Below are 25,233 nucleotides of genomic sequence, written 5' to 3'. Positions count from 1 at the left end.
ATGGCCTGTTGTATTTGAAATGGAAAAGGGAACAATTGTAAAGTGAGGAATTATTTAGTTGGAATCCATTCTATCTGCTTAAAGCCTGAGCATCTGGATTCTGTGTAAATGGACACAGAGTAGTTGGGAAGGTGAAATCCACCCCCATTGCCCAGGAATAAGGTGCAAATCTGGGCTGGAACAGCAGCCACAGTCCCTGCCTTCCAGTTGCATGGCGTACTGGGGCCAAGGGATCTGTCTAATATGGCCTCTGATGGATTGGCCTGGAGCCATTTGCCGTAGAGTGTAGGGAACGTGTCAGCAGCCTCGTGGCCACTCACACAGTAAACCCTCACGTGCAACTTCTATGTCAGCTTTGTACTGGCTTCTGCAACCAGGTGAAGTTCATTCTGCACAATAGCATGAGAGATTTTACCACTTGATGACTCACACTTGTTTGGGGGGAGGGGAGGAAGAAGGAGCTGCACTCAGTTATGACTCACTATATTGTATAAGGCCTTGGAAAATCAGTTTCCTGCAGACTGTAGCAATACATATTGGATGTATATCAAATATGCTGAAATAATTGGAACACAATTAAAATGTTCTAAAGCAAAAGAAAGAGAGAAAGGTTACTTGTCATGAGTCTTTTCTTTTACTGAGATAACCTATTAGCAGACTTATGTAGTACTTTCCTCGGAAGTAGCCAAGAATTTAAAAGTTTGGCTAGAAATAGAACTGGGTGAACAGTTGGGTTTTTTTCTGCCTCCAAAGAGGATCTGGCAATTTTTGGCTTCCTGACAATTTTCTTTGGAGCAACTATTTCTAGCGCCTCACCAGAAAAAGGCAAGTTATTCTGAAGCAGGAAGAATGAGCATATTTGGGAATAAAAAAAATACACTTTTCCAACTGCAAACATATCTTTCAATCTAACAGAATATGCAAAGGTTGCTGCTCAGAGCAATGGTCTCTGAAAAAACACTACACTGTAAAGTATGTGTGCTGGCTGAGAGGGGGGGTTGATGGTCCAGTGGTTAAGGTGCAAATCCAGGACTCAGGAGACTTGTCTTCAGTTCTCTGCTCTGCCACAGGCTTCCTTGGGGCCGTAGACAAAAAAACACTTAGTGTCTATGTGCCTCAGTTTCCCATGGAGTTAATCAGGAGCACTTCCATACCTTACGAGGATGTTACAAATTGAAACATGCTAAAGGCTGTGAGATGTTCAGGTTCTATAGTAATGGAAGTCATAAAGGCATCCCATTACTTATACTGCAGTAGTGCCTAGGGGCTGTACAAACACAGAACATAAAGATGGTCCTTGCCCCAAACAGCTTGTAGTCTAATTAAAGCCTTTGCAAACCTGAGGGAGGTGCCTGCCATCTATAGCTATGATTTGTGGTTTTTTTTAAATATAACCAACTAAAGAAATATTGTTTGATTTTTTTCCCCAAAATGTCGCTGTTCGGTGGAGCAGGACAGGCAGTATTTACAGCCGGACCAGTAACAAGCACACGTACTGATATCTCATGACTCATCAGGGCTAGAATTGGGACTTTCATGACATCTCCCCCACTTTTATAATCAAAGATTGACCTTAATAGCAGAACGAGATTATATATAGAAAAACTTTGTTACTTTTAGATGTTTCTATAATATTTTAGTTCTAGTTTGTTTCCATCCAAGACCTTTACATTTCAACACATGCATGAACCCAGCCTGAATGTTAGCGCTACATCAGCCTTGTGCTGACCTTCTCCACCTGAGTGAATTTCACCCCACATACCTAATACTTAGATTTGGCATTTGGCAAATAGTAAATGTGAATCCCAATAGCCATCCTTCCTACTTGCCTGCAAAGAATGACAAACTCTCCCCTGACTGCCTCTGCAGAGCAGTTGCCCTTCATTCCCCTCTTTTCCTCTCAAGAAAGAGAGAAGATGGGGTAGACAGTGGGAATGGGGAGCACATTGCAATGGGGTCTGTCAGCTGGAGAGAGTGAGAGGGTGGCCATTTTACATAGTCAAAATAAAATAAGATTTTTAATGATTTGTGTATGAATACAGCCATTGGAGGTAAATCTGAGATGTGTCCCATTGCTAACTTACATGCTCATTAACGGTGTGATCCAGAGCTCCATGAAGTCAATTAAAATCATCTGCAGTCTTTTAATGGCCAATGGATCAACCTCTCATTCTGGGATACTTGAGTGGAGTTCTTGGGGGACATTGGTTTTTGTTTCAATAATGTTAAAAAGCAAAATAAATGCCAGTTAGCATGAAGCCTGCAACACTGCAGGCACATCCATGTGCATCCGAGTGCAGCTCAGTATAATATGCAGGAAGGGCTTGACCACAGCTTTTTGCACAAGATGAACCTGACTTCTGTATATCTTGGATACTTGCCATCAAAGTCCAGAACTGTGACAGCAAACCTGAATGGCTGCAGTATTAGTTGGATTCACATGGAGAACAGCCTCAAAGAAGACAACCATCTTACTGTGCTAGCAACACAAACCGTTTAGCTATTGGATTCAACTCTTTAAAATCAGGGAAGATGACACACAAATACTGAGTCTTGCAGAGAAAGAAGATGGCAAAGACAACCTCCTTCCCCCCACCCCCCGGTCTTTTCCCTATTTTATTAAAGTTAGCTGACAAGTAAGTTGGGTACTATTGTGAAAAACTCTGCAATTATAAAACAAGCCTTTAGGAGGCAGAGCCCAATAAAATATTAAAAGATGCATCCAATAATATTGTAAAGAAGGGAGAGATTCTGTAATTTTCTGCTCTGTGAATTTCAGAGACAACATGAAAAATATTGATGGAGGCCCAGAAAAATCAGAGTTCTGATATACATAGGCGGGAAAGTGCTCATTTCCCTGCATTTGGGACCAAGAAGCCAGACCCAAAGTGGGGCTTTATTTCTCTGGGAAAGGATGTGAGTGAAGAAGTGTTGGTCGGGTAGCTAGGAAATCTTTGACCCAAGTACAGTTACATGCAGTTTATTTTTGGAGACATAAAAATAATCCAAAGAGTTTGAAGGAAAAAGAAGAGTGAAAATCTGCAGTGTTGGGTTCTGAAGAAGACAGTAACTAGCAAAACATCCTGCTCTTTCCTAATTATTTACTCTATTTCATCAGTGTGGGGTGGGGGGAAGAGGTTAAGCAGCAAGTTCATCTAATCTTTTCTCCTGGTGGCAGCATAATTTCAGTGAGCCATCTGTGAGAACATTTGGGATTCCAAACCCTCATATGTACATGCAGACTTGAGAATGGAGACCCACCTTATTCCTTTTTCTAGCTTCTGGTTCAACATGTGGAAATTGTTGGTTTTGGCTTCCAGGCCAGATCCACTCACCCCACACGGTGGATGTATTAAAGCACAGAATTGTTTTTCAAGCAATGGGAGAAAAAATGTGGATATTTGTTTTTAGAACAGATGAACAAAGCTCTCTCTCTTCTGATGTCAGTGTTCATATCTGTTCTGGTACAGGATGTGTCATTGCTCTCTGTAACAAAATGTTATTGCATATTACAACATTCATTAAACAAAAAGTTAAAAGGAAAACTCCCGGGTAGGGGATCTGTTTTTCACACAGATACATGGGAGATAGATATGGTTAACTCCTACTACTGTTATTAAGGTCTATACGCGTAAATCATCCCCAAATGGCAATGAGCACATGAACCTCACAGACTAAATTCTGTACTCAGTTACGGCCATGTAGCTCTCTGGAGAGTTTGGCTAATATTTTTTTAAATGAGGTGCCTAATTTTAGGCACTTAATGTCACAATACTGAAAGTCAGTGAGTTCATACAGCTCTCGTTGACTTCACTGAGACTCTAAGTAAGTGGCCTGATTGTCAGAGATGCTGAGCACCCACAATTCCTACTGGAATCATGGATAGTTGTGGTGTTCAGCACCTCTGAAAATCCAGTCATTTATATAAGTGCCTATGTATGGCTTTCGTACTTAAGTTTGAGCATTTGGGACTATAGCTTGGAACTGCATGGGTATAAAAGTGTGGATGTTTGGTTCATAGGTTTTAAAGATGACACAGCTAATGGGATCATGTCCTTTGCCACAGAATATGCAGTATATGGAGCCAAGGGTGTTCAGTACCTGCTAGGGCTCTCTAAAGATTAATCTCAAGAAGTCATCTCTCAACATTTTCAGAAACTCTGAGGATTCATGGATAAAGTTTTTTTAAAAAGCATTCACACTATTCTAGGACTATTGGGAGCAGTGGTGATATCTGATGTGAAGCTTAAACACAGAATAAAGAGCACTATTAGTCAGAAGAGGAAATACTTTAATGAAAGAGACAGAAGGAAAAACAGAATTAGGAGACAATTATAATTTAGGGCTTAATTCTTGTCATGTTGACATCAATGGCAGAATTCCCAATGACTTTTATGGGGATAAAACCAACTTTTTAGTCCAGAAACTGAATAGAATAATAGTGAGCAGGTGAGACTACATTGTATAGTTTCAAAATATGAAGGACAAATACAGGAGTCTAAATGACATCTATGTGTGTTCTGCATCATTAATAAGTTTGAGGGAAAACATAAATAAAACCCAACATATCTGATGCATCTCTGTGCATTGCAGGATGTGAGCATTAAAAATGAAGAACTTAAAAACAGAAGAGATGAATCTGTGCTCAGGTGCCATGAAGGAGTGGTGGTTCAGGAAATGGAAACGTAAATAGAATGCCAGCCTCATTCTGTTCCACATCAATGCATCCCCAGTGGGATTGTAAGCGAGAAAAAGAGGGCAGAATTTGGTTTGTTATATCCAATGCAAAGCAAGACATAACATTAAAACGCTGTGGATCAAATTCATATTTGGTGTTTGTGACACAGTAGGGAGCGGGGTGGATTGGCCTGGGAATGTCATTTAGTTTTAGTGGACTGTCTACATGGGGGATGGGAGAGCAGGGGATGACTTTAGGTGAGGGACAGTACCTGAGCCTGTAACCTGACCCAGGAAGGGGGGTGGGGCGAGTCAACACCTTTGCCTGGGAAACTGGACAAAGGGAGAGGGAGAGAGAAGGAGGGGGGAGAGCCTACTGGAGAGGGTTTTGGTTTCAGTTTTGGGCTGGCTGGGAAGAGGCGGGGAACCCCAAGTCTGGGGTCTAAGATCCTTGCCCCCCAGAGCGACCTGGCTGAGGGTCCTGGTTGTACCTACAAGCCCTGCTTGGGTCTGTGTTCCTGTCGTCTAATAAACCTTCTGTTTTACTGGCTAGCTGACAGTCACGGTGAATTGCAGGAAGTGGGGGGTGCGGGCCCCGACTCCCCCACACTCCATGACAGTGTTAATGGGTGTAATTCCACTGATGTCAGGTATGAGTTTCTTCCCAAACTCTCAAAGTGGGCTCACAGCTGTGGTGTCTGAGTGCTTTACAAATTGGTGTTGCTGTGGTGGGTTTTTTGGGGAGGGGCTGGGGGTTTGGAGGGAGTGGTTGTTAGGTGTCTGTCTGTCTGTCTCAAGTTTCTCTCCCCTGCCTGCTCTTTTATAATTTACTGATTTATGGTGGGAAAGAAGTCAAATAAGTGACTCTTGCAGTTGGTATGAAAGCAGTGAGATTAGTGGTTACTGATTCTGAAAGGAGACACAGTCCCTGAAATAGCTTGAGCCAAACCCTTTGAGGGCTTCAGAGATCAAGATCAGAACCTTAATGTAATTCCATAATAATACAGGCCAGTTGCTAACTTCCTCTGCTTGAAGAATGATACATTATTTCTGTCCAACTGGCACCTACCATAGAAACCCATGGCCCATTGCAATGGGCTGTAAGTTCCAAATGAGAAACATACATTAAATAAAAAAAACACAAATGTACAGCACAACAGTTGGTGTTAGCTGATGACTTGCCCATAAAAATAAATCCCCCATTTTATGACAACTTGATAATATATTGGTAATATAGGAAGCACCTTGCTCAGCCCTAGCAAAAAGTCACAGAAGCCACTCAGAGTCACATAACAGGATATTTGCAGGCAAAGACACACCCAACCCATTGTTCAAAATTAAAATAAACTATATTAATTGAAAAAATAAATTAAATATTAATTAATTAGGATAGGACAGGTAACTTGCTAGTATGCCATAGGCCAGATCCACAGAGAGCATAAATCTCCGTAGCTCTGTTTGAGTCGATGGAGCTATAGCGTATTATACCCTCTGAAGATCTGGCCCATAATATCAATACATTCCTTTTCTGCACATGATTTATACTGCAGTGCTAGAGCCAGCTGTTGGGTCTGCCAACTGGGTGATTAAGGGCAACCACCCTCAATGCTATTTACTCAGAAACCTGTCACATGCAATGGGCTGATGACTGTCCCACCTCTCCCTCAAAAACATAGGTAGTGTTTGTGCAAGGTAGCTTGCATGTGTTAGAAACATATTTCTCTTCAGTAAACTGTGCTCTACTCCAGTGATACTAGGCATTTCGTTCCCCTAAAACAGCCAATAACACCCTCCCTGTCTGAACAATAAAATGACCCCCCCTTAGCTTTGTATTCCAAATATTATATAGATAAGACATACATTGTGCAATGAGCCAAAGCAGAGGGCCTCTTATATCTTCAGCCACACTAACACATAAAAGCAAAAAGACACTACACCCTCTCTCAAAGAGGAGTTCAGCTTAAACTTTACATGCAGTCCATTTCTCACCTTCCCAACATCTCTGCAGAAAGAAAACTCGCCCCCACCACACAGACATTTCACTCCTCTCTCCCACATACAGCCACTACATAGAAACTATTCAATAATAACTCATGTTAATGAGAGATGGGCCCAAACCACAGTGTTCAGTTCCAACTCAGAACTTTTCTCGAGTCTGGAGTTGACAGGACTAGATTAGATCTGAACAATACCGTGATGTGGCTTGAGTGTTTCATTAGCTGACATTCTCTTGAGTGAGAAGGGTTCTTGACACAGTGTTTCCTAACCTTTTCCATAGCAGGACCCCACTGACACCCTCTCCCATCTAACCAGGGCCCTACAGCCATTAGTTATAGAGGCAGGACAGGGTAGATGTAACCACATGACAGCTCTTCATGACCCCCCGGTTCAGAGTCCCTGTCCTCGGGGGGGCACTGACTTACACTTTAACGTATCTTGGACTGATCTTATTTTACCACTATTTTAATATTAAAATTATTCATTCAGGTCTTCATTGAAAGACCAGTGAAGTTCGTGGGAATTTTTGCTGTGGAACAGGTACCCTGATATTAGGAGTGGTTAAAGAAGCATTTGTGAGAACTGCAGCAACTTGCCCAGCTGAATTTACATTCTGATTGGAAGGGCCCGCTCTACTGTTCACATGTCCCGCAGGGAGTGTGACCTTCATGCATGCCTTCGTCACTGTGGTGGCCAAGGTGAAGGAGTGAAATCCCACAGTCAGGTTAGAAGAAGCACAGGAGAAATTGACGTTTCAACGTGCTTGACAAGTGAGGCGAACAAAGAAATGAGATTAGTATGGGATTCTGCAATGGGGGAGGGGGGGAGGTTGGGCAGCAAATGGAGAACAACTACATATTATGTTTACAGCACCCAAAACTATGCAAGATGCTTTAGAGAAAGAGCTTACAACCTATTATTAGATATGACATGATGAGTGAGGTTAACAAACAGCAGGAAGGAAAAAGGTTACAGCAAGATGATCACGGTTACTCATTTTAGGCAAGCACATATTTGGCTGGGGCAGTAAAAAGTATTTTTGTTGCCATTTTTTTTTTAAATCATTACTGGCTCACTCCTTGTGAGTATCACAGCCGAAGGGAGTCTTAAGTAAAGACATGAATGAGGAGAGGGTAGTAGTCTGGAAGACCAGGAATTGGAGGGGGGTGGAGGAGGAGAAGAGACCAGGAAAAGGAGTGAGCCAGGAAATGAATGAAGCTTATAAGCTGGGCATCAAGGCTGATATTGTCAGAGAATTATGTACAATGTGCCTCCACTCACTGTAGCAACGATCTGAGATGCACTTTGATCAAAGCAAAAGAACCCTTAAAGAGGTCTCCAGCGTAGCAGCTTCTCACCACAGCAGGAGTGGGCTTGATAAACAGCATCAAGTAGTCTAGCATCAGTCGCTGTTTAGAATAACAAGCTAAGCAAACTAATAAGTGACAAAGGGAAGTATGAGGGCTGCATATATGTAAATCCACAGAGATTCCAAAAGCACTACATGGACTTCTCATTCACAACACATTATTCAGAAACTATTGCTATGGGAGATGTCACCAGGTGGCAGGTTGTACATGGGTTACGTCTACATTTGGAGCTGGGGTGTAATTCGCAGCTCCGGTAGACATACTCATACTAGCTCTCATTGAGCTAGCACGCTAAAAACAGTAGTGCAGCTGCGGCAGCACAGGCTAACCACACCGAGTGCACACCCACCCAGATCTCGTGGGTACATACTGGGGACAGCTAGCCTCTGTCACCACTGCCCATGATACCACATCTACACTACTGTTTGTAGCTCACTAGCTTGATGAAAGCTACCACGAGTATGTCTACTCGAGCTGCAAATCACAACCCCAGGTCCAAGCATAAATGTAGCCACAGTCTTCCAAGTTTTTTTCTTAGCCTCCAGAGCACACTGTTAGTTTTGGAAGGCACATGGTATTGTTTAGTTTGGGTTTATCCAAGGCACTGGAGGAGAAGCAGTGGAAGATTTTGCCCTCTTCCTTAATCTCTGATTAAGGTAAATTTTTGAGGCAGAGTTGCCCTCTAGGAACCAGACATTCATATTGGGCTGAGATTTCTGAAAGCGGGGGTGGGGAGATTGCCCTGCATGCTGTTAACCATTTTGTTCCAGAACTGTGATTGTGAATAAAATAAATTGCACTTAGAATATGCTGAGATTTCACTTCACTGATTTTTCATCCTCTTGAAATAATCCATCAAGCCCCTGGAATTTTACCACCATTCAGCAGAAGGTGATGCTACTATCAGAAGAAAGGGAAACACTATTTTCATGGACCTGCTAGTTTGGGTCTGCGTAAGGTGCTTATATGGTCCCCATTACTGTAACTTTTCACAATTTTGAATGTATGCCTCTTCACAACACCCCTGTGAGGTATGGAAATGCTATTATCACCATTTTATGGATGGGGGACTGAGGCGCAAAGAAGTTAAGTGACTTGCCGAAGGTCACACTGAAAGTGTGTAGCAAAGCATGGAAGTGAACACAGGTCTCCCAATATTTAGCAAGCATCCTAACCACCCCAGCATCTGGTCATGGGCATTGTTTGGACATGCCATGTCTCATTGCACAGAACACATCGACTGAGCCAGAGCTTGGTGGATGCTTTGCAGAGGGATTTTTCTGGATGTAGAAATAAAGCAGTTAAAAATCTATCAGCATCCACTGAGCATTTGTTCCAAAAGACAAGATTTCCAGAGGCTAATGACTCAACATACACTATTTTAGTTCCCAGGGGTCAACTTCATTTGTCCATTTCTATTTTTTGAACCCTGAATATGAACGGTTGGGAAGCAGTGCACATTACATACAGGGGTTGGTATGCTACACAGACTGGGAGTCTGTAAAACAATCACTAATCAAATTTTGAAAATGCAAGACAAAGACCTTGAAGCAATAACTTAGTTCAGCCTATGCAATACACACAACTCATGTTTGTGAAAAATCTCTTCCTATATCTTTTTTCAGGATCCTTCTTGGGAACCGGAACTTGCAGGGCCAAAATATGCAATTGGTTAGATATTAGTCATCAGGATTCATCTACAACTTTCTGTTCTCTATAGGTTCTTATGCTGCATTAATCACCATAGTGTCTGAGCATCTTCCAGCAGTGCATTAAGCTGGAAGTTTAAAAACATCTGTCATATGTTTGTTCTCTCATCCTCTCCCCGGGAGGAGAAATGTGTGCAGTGGAGTGTTTTGTTTTGGAATTTTTTATACACACACATTGCTATAATGTTTATGTTAGAGAAGGCAAGGTTAAAGAAATGAGCCTTGCACTACAAATGGCTGATATACAGGGTATTGTAGCCTGGGCCCTGTTCTCAGATGGGGAACTGCAGAGTCCTACCCAGGGAAGGGTAAAAGCACAAAGCCTGACACCTGATGGGGTGCACTGAGAGAGACCAGAGGGAGCAAGTGCAACTCACGTTAGAGAGGCAGGATCAGGCCTTACTTTTTCACCTTCCATGGACCAAATCCAAATCCTATCTAGTGTTGCAAAGTGAAAAAGAAAGAAAGTTTCCTGGACTCCTCTTAATCCCCAGTTTGTGACATCCAACCTACAGCACACTTTGCTGTTTGAGGATAGTCCAGTACAAAAAAACCAACAAGGTGTGGCAGTGAAATGCTTTGGCAGAGTGGCCAGGGGATGTTTGCACATTGGCTGCCTACACTCACACCAGTGCCTGACTCAAACCAAGGCAACCCTTCCTCATATCTCGCATGCAAACATTATAAATACAACAACAATAAAATCTCAGGCACTTGTAGCTGAAAAACAGGGATCAAGATTTCTGGAACAGGAAGTGAACAAAATGTAAATTGCAGTTAGACTACAGAGCATCCCATGTGCTATCTTCCCTTGCCTAATTCTGTGAACATCACTCATCCTGACTAGTACCTTATAACACAATCAGTTGCACTGTTTTCAATGAGACCACTTCTCTGGTAAGGAACTACCCATCATGAGTAAAGGTGGGTGGAATTTGGCCCTCAATTAAAAGGTAACATTGCTAAATTAAAAGGTAACATTATAGCTGGACAAGAAATATGAGAGTTTTAGTTATTTTTTTTTTTCCTTCCCCTCATCTCAAACAAAATTTTTTTTTGAAAATGTTCATGAACCAATACTACAAAAATCATATTGGTGTTGACAAAATATTTCATTTCAATAATTTCAAAACATTTCATTTAGCAATGTTACCTTTTAATTGAGGGCCAAATTCTCTCTCTTCCTTAGAGCTCTTTGAATAGTTAAATAGTTGGGCAGACCAAGGAAAGGAAGGCACCATGTGCAAATCTAATCTGTCCCTCTCTAGGCCTAGAACTCTGACAGCTGTGCTTTTGGAGCTGAGCATTCTCCCTCTTGAGCGAAAGAGGATTGCTATAGCAAAACAGAGACACAGATCCTGTACCCTTTCTGTGGAACCACCATTAGCGGGAAACATTACTCAAAATTGGTAGATCATAACAGAACTTAATTCTGTTCCCAGTTTAGTCAATGAGAATTTTGCCATTGACTTCAGTGGGAACACATTCAAGCTTCAGAATCTGACTTTTTTTTTTAAAAAAGTATGTTTTTGCGAAAATAAAACAATCTTGAATGTGCAAGCACAAGATTTACTATTAATGCATGCACTGGTTTCACTTAAATACTATATTTCTGTTTATTATTATATCATAAATTGCACTTGCTCTATTGCGAAAATGATTTTAACTGAGACCCTCTGGGTACATAACCACAGTTCCCTAGAAATGTGTCTCAGATAAACAATAAAGATAGCACATTCCGTTTTCTTCAGGTGACATTTCCACTATAATTGTTGCTATTCTGTGCTTTATTGTTCAGTTTCTAACTGCTAACATCTTGTAAAGCCAGAATGATTTGGAAGATAAAACAGTGTGAATTTTAGGAGAGTTAGAACACCAGACACAGGGTTTTTAAAATATCATTGTAACTAGAGAGAAAACAGAGGCACCCAAACATGTACACTTGTGCGGGCAAGATACCTTTATTTCCCCTGCCTTCCCAAGACATGATCTGAAGCCTAGTCCTCCTGTCCCATCAGATCCCTTCCATTTCAATGGAAAGTGTGCCTGAGCAAGGACTGCAGTTGTGTCCTTTGGGAAGAAGAGAGTAAAACAGTCCCTTTGTCTTTGCCAGCCATATGTGGATACAGACAGTAAGCAGTAAGTCAGAAAGATTTTACTTATCAGAGCCTTAGACAACCATTTGTCAGTACTTAACGGTATTGCTGGATGACTCATTCCCATTTCTAATACCTATAAATACAGGGCATGTGTAGGAACACACTGTCTACATTGATTTTAATCTGGTCTCTTTTTGTGCTGCCTACAAATAGCTTAAAATGAACCCAATCAGATAAGCAGAGCAGAATATGATTGCACAGTCACATATAGTAGGCCTTGAAAAAGCCAAAGAGAATACAGAGCACCGAAACACTGATGTAGCCCAGAATCACTCATCAAGGGTGATTCCAGTTTCCTCAGGACCTAGCTTGAGTAACTCAGCTAGGCACGACAAATCTCTGCCACAGAGTGGGTAGAAGTATCTTCTATCCCCAGGCTAAGTAGTTCCCTTGTCTCCATGGGGAGGAAGAACCAGAAGGTCTGCTTAGTGGCAGATCCTTTGATGCACCTGATCTTCTCCACATCTCACTCCCAGAGAGCTGAGCTCCATGTCATAGAGGAGTGCATATCCTACATGCCCCCCTAAACCTTGTACCAACAAAAGTTAGAGGCAAAACCTGCCTCCAAGGAAGTAGCCATATCTAACATTATAGCTGGACAAGAAATATGAGAGTTTTAGTTGTCTACATTTTCTTCCCCCATCCCAAAACAAGTCAAAAATTTTGAAAATGTTCATGAACCAATACTACAAAAATCATATTGGTGTTGACAAAATATTTCATTTCAATAATTTCAAAACATTTCATTTAGATTGCAACATTTTACAATTATGTAAAATAATTTTGTACATAATTTAACAAAAGTTCTAAATTCAGATGTTTTGAATAAAACATTGTTTTGAAAATGTCAAAATTGGACGTAATTTCAAAATTTTTCCCCCAAAATTTTTTCAAATCAAGCAATTCATTGGAAATGAGAGAGGGTCATTAAGTTTTGGTTTTGATGAACTGACATTTTCCAACTAAAACAGTTTCATCAAAAAATTCCCTACCAGCTCTAATATACAGATGACTACATGCAACTGTGCAAAAAAAAAAAATGCATCACCATGAGTGCCTCCATGCCTTGAAGGAAAAAAGCAAGTAGATGAAGAGTAAATGACTCAAATTTAATTCCAAAGTAGTGGGAGAAGGAGGAGTGAAATATGAATGCAGGAAGCTTCCCAAAATATTAACTTAACCATCAGCTGAGGACATTCAGAATGATTGTCATGTTAGTCTGCAAAGACAGAGTAGTCTTTATGAGCCAGATGCCCAATGCCTAATCCTTTTATCATTCACTCTAGTGTAAATCAGGAGTAACTCCATTAAAGCCAACAGTTACACATGTAAAAAACAGTATAAGTGAGAGAAGATTCAAGACCACAAATTGCAACAAGGGTGAGAATTGAATATTGCCCTATCTGCCTCATTCTCTTTGATGAGGACCTTGCCATTGTGAACCATGTCTTATCACTTCCAGACTACCCAACCGCAGTTCACACTACCTGGAGGAGAAGAATGCAACTTGTAAAGCATGCAGCAGCTTGCATCTAAAAGTCCACCATCAGTTCACCTATCCAATGCTCCATGTACTCCCTGGCTCCCTATTTGCTTCTGACCTGTATTCAAAATCCTGATCCCAGACAGACCCTATTCAAATCAAGATGCCCACTCTGCATCTTCACTAAAGGTTCCTCCCTCCCCCTGCCCCCAGGAATAGCCCCATCTTACAGCAGTATTTGATAGGAATGGTGATAGATAAGAAAAGAAGGACCCAGTGAAAGAGAAAGGGAAGAAAAGGCAGAGGGAAGAAAATCCTGGGGATAGAAGACAAAATCATCCCCTCCCATGGAATAACCCATTTTACAAGGGAAACATCCCTCAGAGTTCTTCATGGAGATGTCCTTGGAGGAGGGAGGGTGTGTTGTATGCTCACAGAAAAGCTGCCCCAAAGCCTAGCAGATCCTCCAAAATTCATGTGATGCCAGGGCCATCTGCATAAATCCTCTCTATCCCAGGGGTAGTTTTACACCTGCCAGCACTCCTGGCTCCATTGAGGCCACACTGCCAGGGACCCGCTTTGACCAGGTTCCCTGAGAAAGACGGGGGTGTCCTGCAGAAAAGTTACAGCTGAGGGCTATATTCATCTCTTCTTGAAACTAATCCAACTTGGAGAGGGAGGAGGATGTGTACCTCCTCAAGCCAGTCTCACTGCTGTCCTGGCCTGTCCTCATGATATTCCTTAGCCCAGCATGGACCCTGCATTTCATGGACAGTCCCCTGCAGGGTCTGGGGAGATAGACAGTGGTGCTAGAGAGAAATGACAGCCCTTACCTGACCCTGGCCAACTCGGGCCCACGGAGGGACTCACATCTGCCTATGGAAGACCCTCTGCCCAGATCTCAGGAGAAGGAAGGAGAGTGAGTCGGTGTGACCTGGGAGACAGAAGAGAAATCAAATAAGGATCTGCTTAAAGATAAATAGATGGGTATGTAGGACACAGATACTGAAAGGAAAAAATCACTTTGGAGATAGGTTAGAGAGAATTAGTGAGAAAACTGCTGAAGATTTTTAAAGGAATTTTTGTTAAGACAAAACATTTATTGTGTCTTGCTAATGATGCAGCCTAATTTGTTTAACCATTGAATAAAAATAAGCAAAAAAAGGCAAATATTTGTGGTTAAATAATCTGTTTCCCTGATGCTAAATTATTGCTAGTGGCAAATATTTTCTTTTTGTTGCAATGAAAGTTTAATTAAATGATAAAATGTTGAAACACATTTTTGAAATAGGCTGCTAGAAGCCTTGTTTTCTCAGCAATTGTCATCTGGAGTAAGCCTGCAAAAGTTAACAAACAAATTATCTTACAAATGAGAATGATATTAACACTCCAGACTTCAACTGGTACAATTTAAAGCCCACATTGTTTATTGAAAATCCATTGCTTACAGCCCCCCAGTTTATTAAAAATAAAAAAAATTTCCTCTGATTTGCATCTGTTGTATTTTTTCTTCCTGTGGAGCTAAGATAGGGTTCTCCACCCACACATACTGCAGCTGCTAACTCCCGGTTATTTTAAAAAGATATTTAATAAAAAACCCATACCACATACTGAATAGGGAGTTCGAGTTATTGCAATCACACATCTGGATCCCCCTCCCCCCCCCCCAAAATACACATTTTTTCCTAGGGCTTTGGAAGATATTTTGACTTAACGAAAAAGCTTTAGCTTTCCACTGAGCAATACTTGATGGAGTCTCAGCATTCATTTTACATGTTGAAACATGCCCACTCCATTCTCATGAACAATGTGTTGCATGCATCTTTTAAAAGACTCTAAAATAGCAGGATTTATGTATTTATAGTAGCTGTCAAAACTAGACTGAGGCCAAACCTATAATAGGTGTAATGTGGTTTAACTTGGAACCTCCTTAAAGACAGGGGATTTCCTCTTTAGTTTTGTGAATATTACAAAAAGCCCTAACTGAAAAATTAGGCGGGGGAGGGCAGTTATAGATCCAGCACTTATCATAGCTGCAATGTGAATAGCAGCTTACCTGCATTGTTATAGGTGGGGAGCTACATGACTCATGGGGATTTGTCATGGGCCTCCTTCTCTAGCAGTGAAATTCAAATCAGGGCTTATGTGGGACTGAAGTGATGTGCTGGAACTGTGAATGGGGATGAATTTCACCTTAGGCCCTTGGTTCACATCTGACCCTGAAATGGTAGTGACTGGAAGCTGTAATCATCTGAGGGATGTTATGCCCTCTGTGTTTGAGTTGGTGTTCTCAGACTAATTGCTAATGGACACGTGCTCTTATCTGAAAGGTATTATAGCAGGATTCTAGTAATTAGTCCTAAATCTAACAACGTTGAATATAAATGTGTTTATGGGGAAGATTGCCGTGGATAAAAAAAGGACAATTTAAAATTATGGACTATGTCTATTTCCCCAGTGCAAAGGGAAGAGATGAAAAGAAGAATCAGGTTAGACAGAGTGTCTTTGGAAACCTGCATTGCAGCATGATGAGTAAGCTAGCTAAACACTGCTGATACCTGTGTACTGCTAGCCACTTTAAATGAAGCATGAAACAGAAATACAGATAGGCATGAAGTGGAACAGAACGAAAAGAGCAAAGCGTGGGGATACAATTGTGGCACAAAAAATGAAGAAACAACAAATGGGTCAAGGAAGCAACAAAGAGAAGGATATTTTGGAGATCATGGATAAGCTGAAGTAGGGTTGGCCATGTTTAAAGCTAAGAGACTATAAATATTTTAACAGAGGGCCAAATCCTGGCCTAATTTACAGCCTGTATAATCCCACAGTACCAGAATCTATATTTTCTTAATCTGGTGTAGATCTGCTGACTCCACTGGAGTAAATCCTGATCGACATAAGTGTGAGTGAGTCGAGAATCAGACCTACTGACTTCAATAAGGTCACTTAGGGCATGAATCTGCAGAATTTGGCACAGAGCGTGGAAGCCTAGGTAATGTTAAAGAGGAGACAATGAAGGAGAAAACATATGAAATACTGTAATTCTTATAAAGGAAGATCAGGAGTCTTCTGCAGTTAGAGACACAAAAAAAGGAATGAGAGTTTAGTTATGCTAACACAACATATATAATGCAAGAGAGACAAACTGCTAAATATAGTCCTACCATAGGAGAGATACAGATGAAGACCAACTGAAATAAAAAAAATATAAAATGGTTTCTTTCCTTGGGGTAATAGATGTGGCTTTATGAGAGGCTATACGCCTTGCAGTGCGATTAGATGAATAGCTCTGTATTATTATTCAACCACATAATCACATTAGAATTTGACTTATTTACTTTTAACCACAATCAAGAGCTAATAGAGGCTCAAGGAGTTATCTAACTGTGGCTCTCTATTTCTTTTTGAAGAGTTTGGAGTCATTTTAAAACAGAGAATGGATTTTTTTATTGTTTGTTCAAAAGATAAAAAGCAAAACTCCCAAAGCTAATAACACTGAAATTGAGTTGTAGATCCATACAATCCTGAGCAAATAGGAGTAATATAAATTAGTATTTAATGCCAAATATACGTATTTTAACTATTTTCAGCTGCTTTCAGATATGAAACTTAGTTTACATTGCTCTGTGGGATATTTTAATAATATGCAGTATGAACATTAATTTAAATGATTTGAGTTGTCACCAACCAACAGGAAATGATCTGATAAGACTTTCATTCTTATGATTTTAACTCTGGTTGCTCTTCTTTATCCACATATGACCAATCCTCTTTATTAATCCATCTGTGCTCTTGACCTTAATGATATTACATTGCAGTGAATTCTGCAGGCTATTTGGGGAATGTGTTAAAAAGAAATTCCTTCTATTAGTTTTTAATTTGCTTCCAGTGTCCTTGAATGTCCCCTTATTCTTGTACTGAGAGAAAAGGTGAAAAGAAATCACCCCATCTGCCTTCTCTGGATCAGTAATTGTTTTGTATCTCTCTCTTGTCCCATATTTATTTCCTCTCTAATGTAAATCCCATTTTCAATCTGTCTTTTACTGATGTTTTTCCCCCATGCCTCTAATCATTCTTGTTACGTCCTTCTGAACTCCCTATATTTTTGCTATATCCTTTCCGAGACAGGGTAATCAGAACTGAAGACAATAGTCCAGTGAGGTGATATCATTAACTTATACATTGGCATAATATTGTCAGTATTTTTCCATTCCTTATGCATCGTGGTTGCTTTTTTCACCACAGCTGAACATTGAGCATAGGTCTTAATTGATTGCACAATACTCAGATCATTTTTTAAATACAAGATGAAGATATACCCTAGTGGGCAGGGTCCTGGACTAGGATACAGGAGACCTGCGTTCAATTCCCAGCGCTGGCCCTGCTTTGCTGTATGACTTCAGGCAAGTCACTTCTTGTACTTCAGTTTCCCCATCTGTAAAATAGAGATAACAATATTGAACCGCTTTGTGATTGATGAGTGAAACACACTGTGTAAGACCTAGGTATTATTATTCCCGAGTTGTTCCATTAAATTTAGAATACAGTCAAGTGTACAAGTAGTTTGGTTCTGGGCCATTATTGTTATAGGTAATAATTGTAATTAAGCATACAGTAGTGAAAGGTGCAACATAAATGTAACTAATTTTTGACCATTTCCTTGTATTACTAGATCACCAGACTGAAATAGGAAGTTATATTAGATGTTTGCTTAGAGATGATGTTTGCTTACAGTATATTTTTGGTCTTAACTACAACTGCTATATATACCCAATCTGGTAAGACGGTGCACATTCTTTAGCTGACTGCAGTTCATCAGTAGAGCACACTTTCTATTTAAGCATAGGGTATTATCAAAGAGTCTAGGAATTTTTGCAGTGCAGGGTGAGGTGTTGAATCTTCATGCAGAGTAAAGATAGCAAGTAACACTTCTATAGGAGTATGGGAAGGACTGAAGTTACAGATGACTCACCATAAGGGCTTTTTGCTTCTTTTTTTTTGCCTTCCTGGAAAGCCAATTTGACAGACAAGAGAAAGTAGGAAAGCTGGAAGCTTTTAGTTCTCCCTGATACCTAGTACAGATGCAGGGAGCCAGCTTAAAAGCATGGTGTCTGATAAGAGGAGATACTGAGAACCAAGAAAAAAAAATGTGGTGCCTGCTGAGTTGAAACGGAAGTAAGGTTAAAAGGAGGTGTTCATAGCTCCAAACAGACTGCACAGAGACTAAGGAAAGAGTGTAAAGTGAAAAAGGGAAATTGCTGTGTTTGCTATAGTTTGAGAAGAAAACCTGGAGCAGCTGATGTGTTCAAAAATGAAAAGTCTGAGTTCATAGTCAATTTCATGCTCTATTCATCTCACAAGGAATATAGGCCAGGATCCAGAAAAGTACTGACGCACATGCATAATTGTATGTGGGTAAGTAGTCCCATTAAAGGCAATGGGAGTGCTCATAGGTACTCATTCCCTTCAGTTGGACTATATACCTGCTTTAAATTATTCACATGCTTAAATGCTTTCCTGGAGCAAGGCCCACATTCTACACCTCGAGTCCTAGGCTTCCCATTAGGTTATGCAAATAACTTTCTTGATGAATTATTAAGTCAAAGTTATTACAACTTCTATGATGTAAATCATTTCACTGGTATATCTCCTTTCCTGTCTGTTCCATACAATTGTGTAGGCATATTAAAAATAAACAAAGTCAGCAAAACCGGCTTGGATTTAATCACATCACAGAGGTCAAGAGGGACTGCTCATCCTGACATACTTTGAAGAACAGAGAGATGTACAAAGCACATGAGAACTTCTTAAATAGACGAGGGCTAAACAGTCTGCACCCACCCAGCTAAACTGTCTTCATTCCATAATGCTATTACTTGCAGCGGCTGCTCCCTGTAATTACTATTGGCACCAGCAGGGAGCCAATAGTGGGAGATGGAGACAGTACATGGGGGGGAGGGGGCGAAGAGATGTATTTGACATCCTGGAGAAAATGACTATTTCAGAGTCCAGCGAGACACTGAGTGGGAGGATAAGAGAAAACAGCAGAAAGAAAAAAAGACAGTTGTTATTCACTTTTCTATACTAAGCACTGCAAACCTCCTGTAACTCCTGCAGTATTTTTAAATATATCTACATTTTAAATAAACTGTAAGAAAAATGTTTGTTTGCTCTAATATAATATTGTTTGAAATCATGCAGCTGGATCTCTGGCTGTATCATTGTTCAAACTCCCACCCTCCATGCAATCATTTATAGAGACACCTCTTGTAAAAGAGGTAGAGGGACTGGAGGGAGGAGAGAGAATTGTTTAAGTCTATTTGTGTTTCTCTGCTAAGTTGAAGAGACAACAATGGTCTTTATGTTGAAATCTGTGCAGGAGGGACCATGGACTAAGTAACATGGGTGTTTTTTGTAGGTCAGAGGCTATGTTTTTGCTTATTAAGAATGCTTGGTGTTTTTCCATGTATAGATCTCAAGAAGGCGGCAAGTCTAATTATTCCCATTTTACTGACAGGGAAACTGAAGCATAGATGAAATGACTTGCCAAAGCTGAGAATAAAGCCTGGAGTGAAATCCTGTCTCCACTGAAGTCAATTGGATTTCTACCATTGACTTCAACTGGACCAGGATTTTGCCCCTGGTCACCCCAGTTCTCCCTCCAGTGTATGAGACCAACTCCCTTACTTTGGATCTTGCAAATAAAATATACTGAGGAAAACCTGTCAGGTTTAGCCAATGACATGGCAGCAAGAACACAGACATGATCAAACACATTGCTGAGGACTGGGTGAAATCCTGAACAGGAATCAGAACAAACATACCTAACTCGTGCAATCACACGTTTTTCTAAAAGAAAACATAGCAAAAAGCCTTCCAGAATAAAATGCTTATCAGATGGTTGCCTGAACCAGCTACTAGAAAATACCCTTATTGTCCAAACTGATCCTTAGTGACAATTATTACTGCAACATATATGAACTGATCTGCTTGTTGTGAAAAGCAATTTTTTCCCCATGGTGTAAGTATATGAAACAGTTTTTGATTCTTAATGTAGTCTTCTTGCCCATCACAAGTGGCTCCTAAGTCTAATTCTTCAGTGACAGTTGATTTAGTTGTTTTGTTTGTTTTAAAAGCCCAACTGTGCAAACTGTAAATCATTATACAAAAAATAAATAAATTAAGTGTGTTAGCTGTAGAAGACAATTTATTTACAAAGCACCTTCATTTACAGTATTTAAAAAAAAAAGGGACCAAAGCTACTCATAAAGCTGAGTCAGAGACTAAAAACATGAGCTTGCGGAGTTATGCTGAGATGGACCCAGAGAGATGGCTGTGACATTTAGTGGCTGCAATACCACTGGAACAGTAACTCCTCCAGAGGAAGTGGTAATGTGCTTACTCAAATTTTCTACCCTCCCTCAGGTTCCTGCATTGATAATCTGAAAGTCTTCAGCAGGCCTAAATCTGGAGACAGTAATGCTCCCCCACTTCCTCACTCAGGAAGCTTTAAATTACAAAGGATGGGTCACTTAAATTACTACTCATTCAGTTCCCAGCTTCAATGATCAGTAAGTGGCTGTGATAACGTATATGGATGCTGCAATAATAACTGTTACCTTGACATATCTGCAGCTACTGCATCATACTGCCTCACATACAGTATATTGGGTAAAAATGTTTTAGAAGCAAATATTTATAAATACTTGTAAGCAGTAACTTAGGTGCTGATGTTATGTTCAGGTATTGATTAAACTGACCACAAAGCTTTCCCCAGAGGAAAAAAATTGCCCATAGTACTCAACCAGGCAAAATCTATTAGTGAATAAGCAACAAGAGGTGGAAACAAGTTTGGTAGTTCCTACAAGGCGATTCAGAGAGTTCTAATGCTTGTGTAGGTGATTTTAGTTTCTACCTCCTTTTTTAATGAAAATGAGGCACCTAACAAGAATACTTTCTATTGAGTAATGAATATAGATAAGCCCAACCCAAAACCTTGGATCCAACCCCTGAATTCTGGGAATCCCAAAAAGTTAACAATCCAAACATGAACCTGGACCACCATCATTATAAACCTTTATATTATGGTAGCATCCAAAGTCCCCAGTCAGGGAATGACTTCTCCCAACTCTAGGAATTAGAAATCACAATGCTTTATCCATCCCTGAATTTGGGGTAATTGCGGGAGGGGCAGGTTCACTATTTATATCTGAATTTTGCTGCATGGTTCCATCCCTAATAATAATCTAGTCCTGTTCCAGTTCACATGCATAGAGTGTTATCCTTCCCTCTGCTGGGTCACAGCGTTTACTAGTAATAGTTCCAAGCTCTTATATAACACTAACACTTTTCATCCTTTGAACTCAGAGTGCTTTACAGGGGAAGGTAAGTGTCATTTCCCCTGTTTTACAGATGGAGAAACTCAGGTACAAACAGAAAGGAGAATTGACTTGCCCAAGGTCAGCCAGCAGGCCAAAGCTGAGGGTCCCACAAGTGTTATTATTCTAATGCCACATTCACTGAATCTTAGTCCAGTGCCTTGTCTCCCTTTTAGATTAACTCTCATTATTTACTTTAAGAAGTAAAAGCATACAATGAGGGCTGAGCAAGCATACTATGCATCAGTGAAATTTCAACCAGCGAGTTACTGCCTGCTCAAAAGTTTACCAAGGGTTATATAAATTGCAAGCTAATCCCACACACAGGGCACTAAATTAATGCCATGGTGATTCCATAGTGATTCCACTATACATGGGTGCAAGTCCCATACTGGGCCAACTTCCTCCTATGACTGTGGTACAAGTGTAGCAGGCAACAGCAAAGAAATAAAGCTGATAACTTCAAGGCTAAGCCCAAGGCCAACGCTACTAAGAATTTATTAGCAGTGCAAAGAGGTACTGTATTTTCCCAAGTTCCCCATGTTGTAATATGTAGCCTGAATTTATAGATGAGGTGTAGCAGAAGACACATAGGGTCAAGTTCTTGGATGAGTTCTGGGCCTTTTGTGTAGCTTGCAGGATGCTCTAACTCACATGAGACCATGAGGGCTCATATGCCTGCTGACTGTAGCTGGAACTCAGTATGGTCTGGCTGCTCCTTCTGACCAGCCCAACAGGCCTACCAGTGCTGGGGTCACATGGAGGTGTTGGCTCGCCCATGCCAGAAGAATTTTCATCGGGCCAGATCTAGCTCCTTTCAAAACATGTTGATGGGAACCAGACAAAATAATTATCAACCTGTGCATTGAAAATGTGGCCAAAAAAACATTCTGTCACCATCACACTGACACATGGTTAGAGCTTTATCCATTTTTGGATTTTCACACTGAGCCAACTACTTGGTTATTGCTTTATCACAGCTGGAAAAAAAATTAATGATTTCCCTTAATGAAGGGAAACCGCAAAACCAAAAAAGTTACCCAAGAAATTGGAAGAAAAATAATTAGAGGAAAATGCAAGAGTCCTGCTGATATATTAGCAGAAAGGAGCTGACTTTTTCCATGTCCCTAAAAACAGTTAATCCATATATACAAATAGTTAACTTGCATAGCTTCTGTAGAACAGGAAGAAGTCAAAGATGAATTGTCTCTTGCTTCATTACCAAATATTCTGGATAACGCAGGAAGCAAAGTCCTAATCTAATTGTGCAATGAAGTCTGATGCCAATAATTGTATACCCAATATGATAGCTAAATTACTGGGATTTATCTGTTTCATTCAAAAGATTAGATTAGTTATGTTTTCAACTAGGAAACATATCTTTTAACTTCTATGTTCTTGTTCAGTCATCTCTATCAGCAGTTTTAGAGAGGTTTAGACTAGTTGGCTGGCTAAACTAGTTCTGGTTATGATTTTGTTCTTACAGGGGCAGATTTCCTGTGTTCTTCCCCTCTCTTTCCCCTGCTCAGGCAGCGCAAAGAGAGTATAAACCAAATCCTCGGTGATTATAAAAGTCTCCTACACCTCCTCCTCACAGCACCCACACAAGCTTTAATGGGACTACCCCATGCTTACAGTTACCACACACACACACTACAGACAATGCCAAGCATTCAAAAAATCATGAGATTGGCTTAAATCACGAGCTGTTAAGAAGAAATTCATTTGGGGTTATTATTTGCCTCCTGGGGTTTGAGCCTTTGGGAATCAAGTTTTCTAGATTTTCTCTGCAACAATAAGAGCTAGAAACTAACTTAAAAAAAAATAAAAGTGGAGATTCTCACATCAGTACATGACTCCAGGAGCTTGGGCTTTAAGGCATGTACCAAAGATCACAAGATTCACAATAAAATCACGGAAGGTGGCTACACTGCACATGTGCTTAAATGCTGTGTTGGATCAAGGCCTAAATCTGAAAGATATGTATGATAGAATACCATGTCCTAGAGTGCTGATGAAGGGCTCATAATATAGGGTCCGGTCCTGCAAGGCCCTCATTAACCTCATATCCCATTGACTTCAATAGGAGTTGAAGGTATTCAGTACCTCACAGGACTGTGAATAATCAACTTCTAGGGTGAAATCCTGGCCCCACTGAAGTCAGTGAGATTTTTGCCATTAACATCAATGGGGCCAGGATTTCATGCCTAACTGCTCAGCAGCACTCACATTTTGTTATTTATATTTAACAAATATGAAATGAAAAAAAAAAAAACACAAGAGAAACCCCATGACAGCAGTGCTCAGAACTGAGCTCCAGCTTGCGTGCAGATCTCTACACTGCAATTGTTAGCTCCACACTGCCTGAGCCCAAGTCAATTGACCTGGGCTCTGAGACCTGGTGCTGTGGGAGAGGGGAGGGGAGGTTGTTGCTGTGTAGATGTACCCTAAGTGAAGTGGCCAGATTGTCAGAAGTGCTCAGAATCTGCAGCTCGCATGGAGAAAATCCAACCTATGGCAAATAATTAGAATATTCTTTGCATTCATCCTATGATTTCAGTTTGTTGGTTTTCATGAGTTTTCTTCTTTAATTTACTTCACACTAAGTGCCCATCTCACTGCCAACCACTCTTGCCTTGCTAATACTCATTACTTTACAGTAACACTGCAGTAATTTAAACATTGAACATGGTATATATGTAAACTTTATGCAAAAGAATAAAATATTCTAGGGAAAACTGCATAAATAAATGTTATATTATATACAGCCCTAAACTGAGTAAAATCCCTTGGGCACAAACAGTACAATCTATTGTATTCAAGATAATGTTTTTTTGAGATGGACATTATGGCCCTAAAAACACTTTTATTTTACAAAACAAAAGAAAGCATGTGATAGCTACAGTACACTGCCCTTTGGGAAAATAGTTTGGGTTTTTTTCCTTCAAAAGCTATTTTTTAAATGGTAATAGCAAGTTCCTCAAATGCATGTTTATCACACAAAAGATTTTTCAATGCAATTTTAAAAATCTCTCTCTATTACGTTATGATGATCAGATTCTTATGCACATGGTTTATATTCAGCATAAGGTTAGGAGTAGCATATATGTATGCAATATGCCAAAGGTACTTTCCCTGAAGGCTATTGCAGCGTCCCTTGACTTTTCACCTACCATATAATAGTCTCTAAAGGAAATTGCCTCATGAATCCTGGACTGATAAGAGATTCTGCTTCTTCAGTGAAAGTCCCTGCTGCTACAATTGACACTTTAGTGCAGAATGTTGTGCCTGGTGCAGTATTGACATTTGAAAAGCTGCACTTCAAGAAACAGTATCTTGTATTTCCAAGAATCACATTATACTGGCCACAGTAATGAGCTGTAATGTTACACCCTAAGGTCCCGATCCTGCAAAAATGTATGCATCTGCTTAACTTTACACACTGAGTAGTCCCTT

The 25,233-nt window shown here is 40.4% G+C and overlaps 1 long non-coding RNA gene across 1 annotated transcript in view; it reads right to left on the bottom strand.

Moving 5' to 3' along the window:
• Window positions 1–25,233, bottom strand: part of LOC120401878 — a 59,356-nt gene that overhangs the window by 28,289 nt on the left and 5,834 nt on the right. The window contains exons 2-3 of the long non-coding RNA XR_005596806.1: window positions 17,719–17,834; window positions 14,230–14,330 (exon numbers count right to left, since the gene is read on the bottom strand). This is a non-coding gene — a long non-coding RNA (uncharacterized LOC120401878). The remainder of the gene's footprint in view (window positions 1–14,229; window positions 14,331–17,718; window positions 17,835–25,233) is intronic.

The sequence above is a fragment of the Mauremys reevesii genome, linkage group 3, assembly GCF_016161935.1.
Source record: "Mauremys reevesii isolate NIE-2019 linkage group 3, ASM1616193v1, whole genome shotgun sequence".
In the NCBI taxonomy this organism is placed as follows: Eukaryota; Metazoa; Chordata; order Testudines; family Geoemydidae; genus Mauremys; species Mauremys reevesii.
This window is presented reverse-complemented; position numbering and strand designations above follow the sequence as displayed.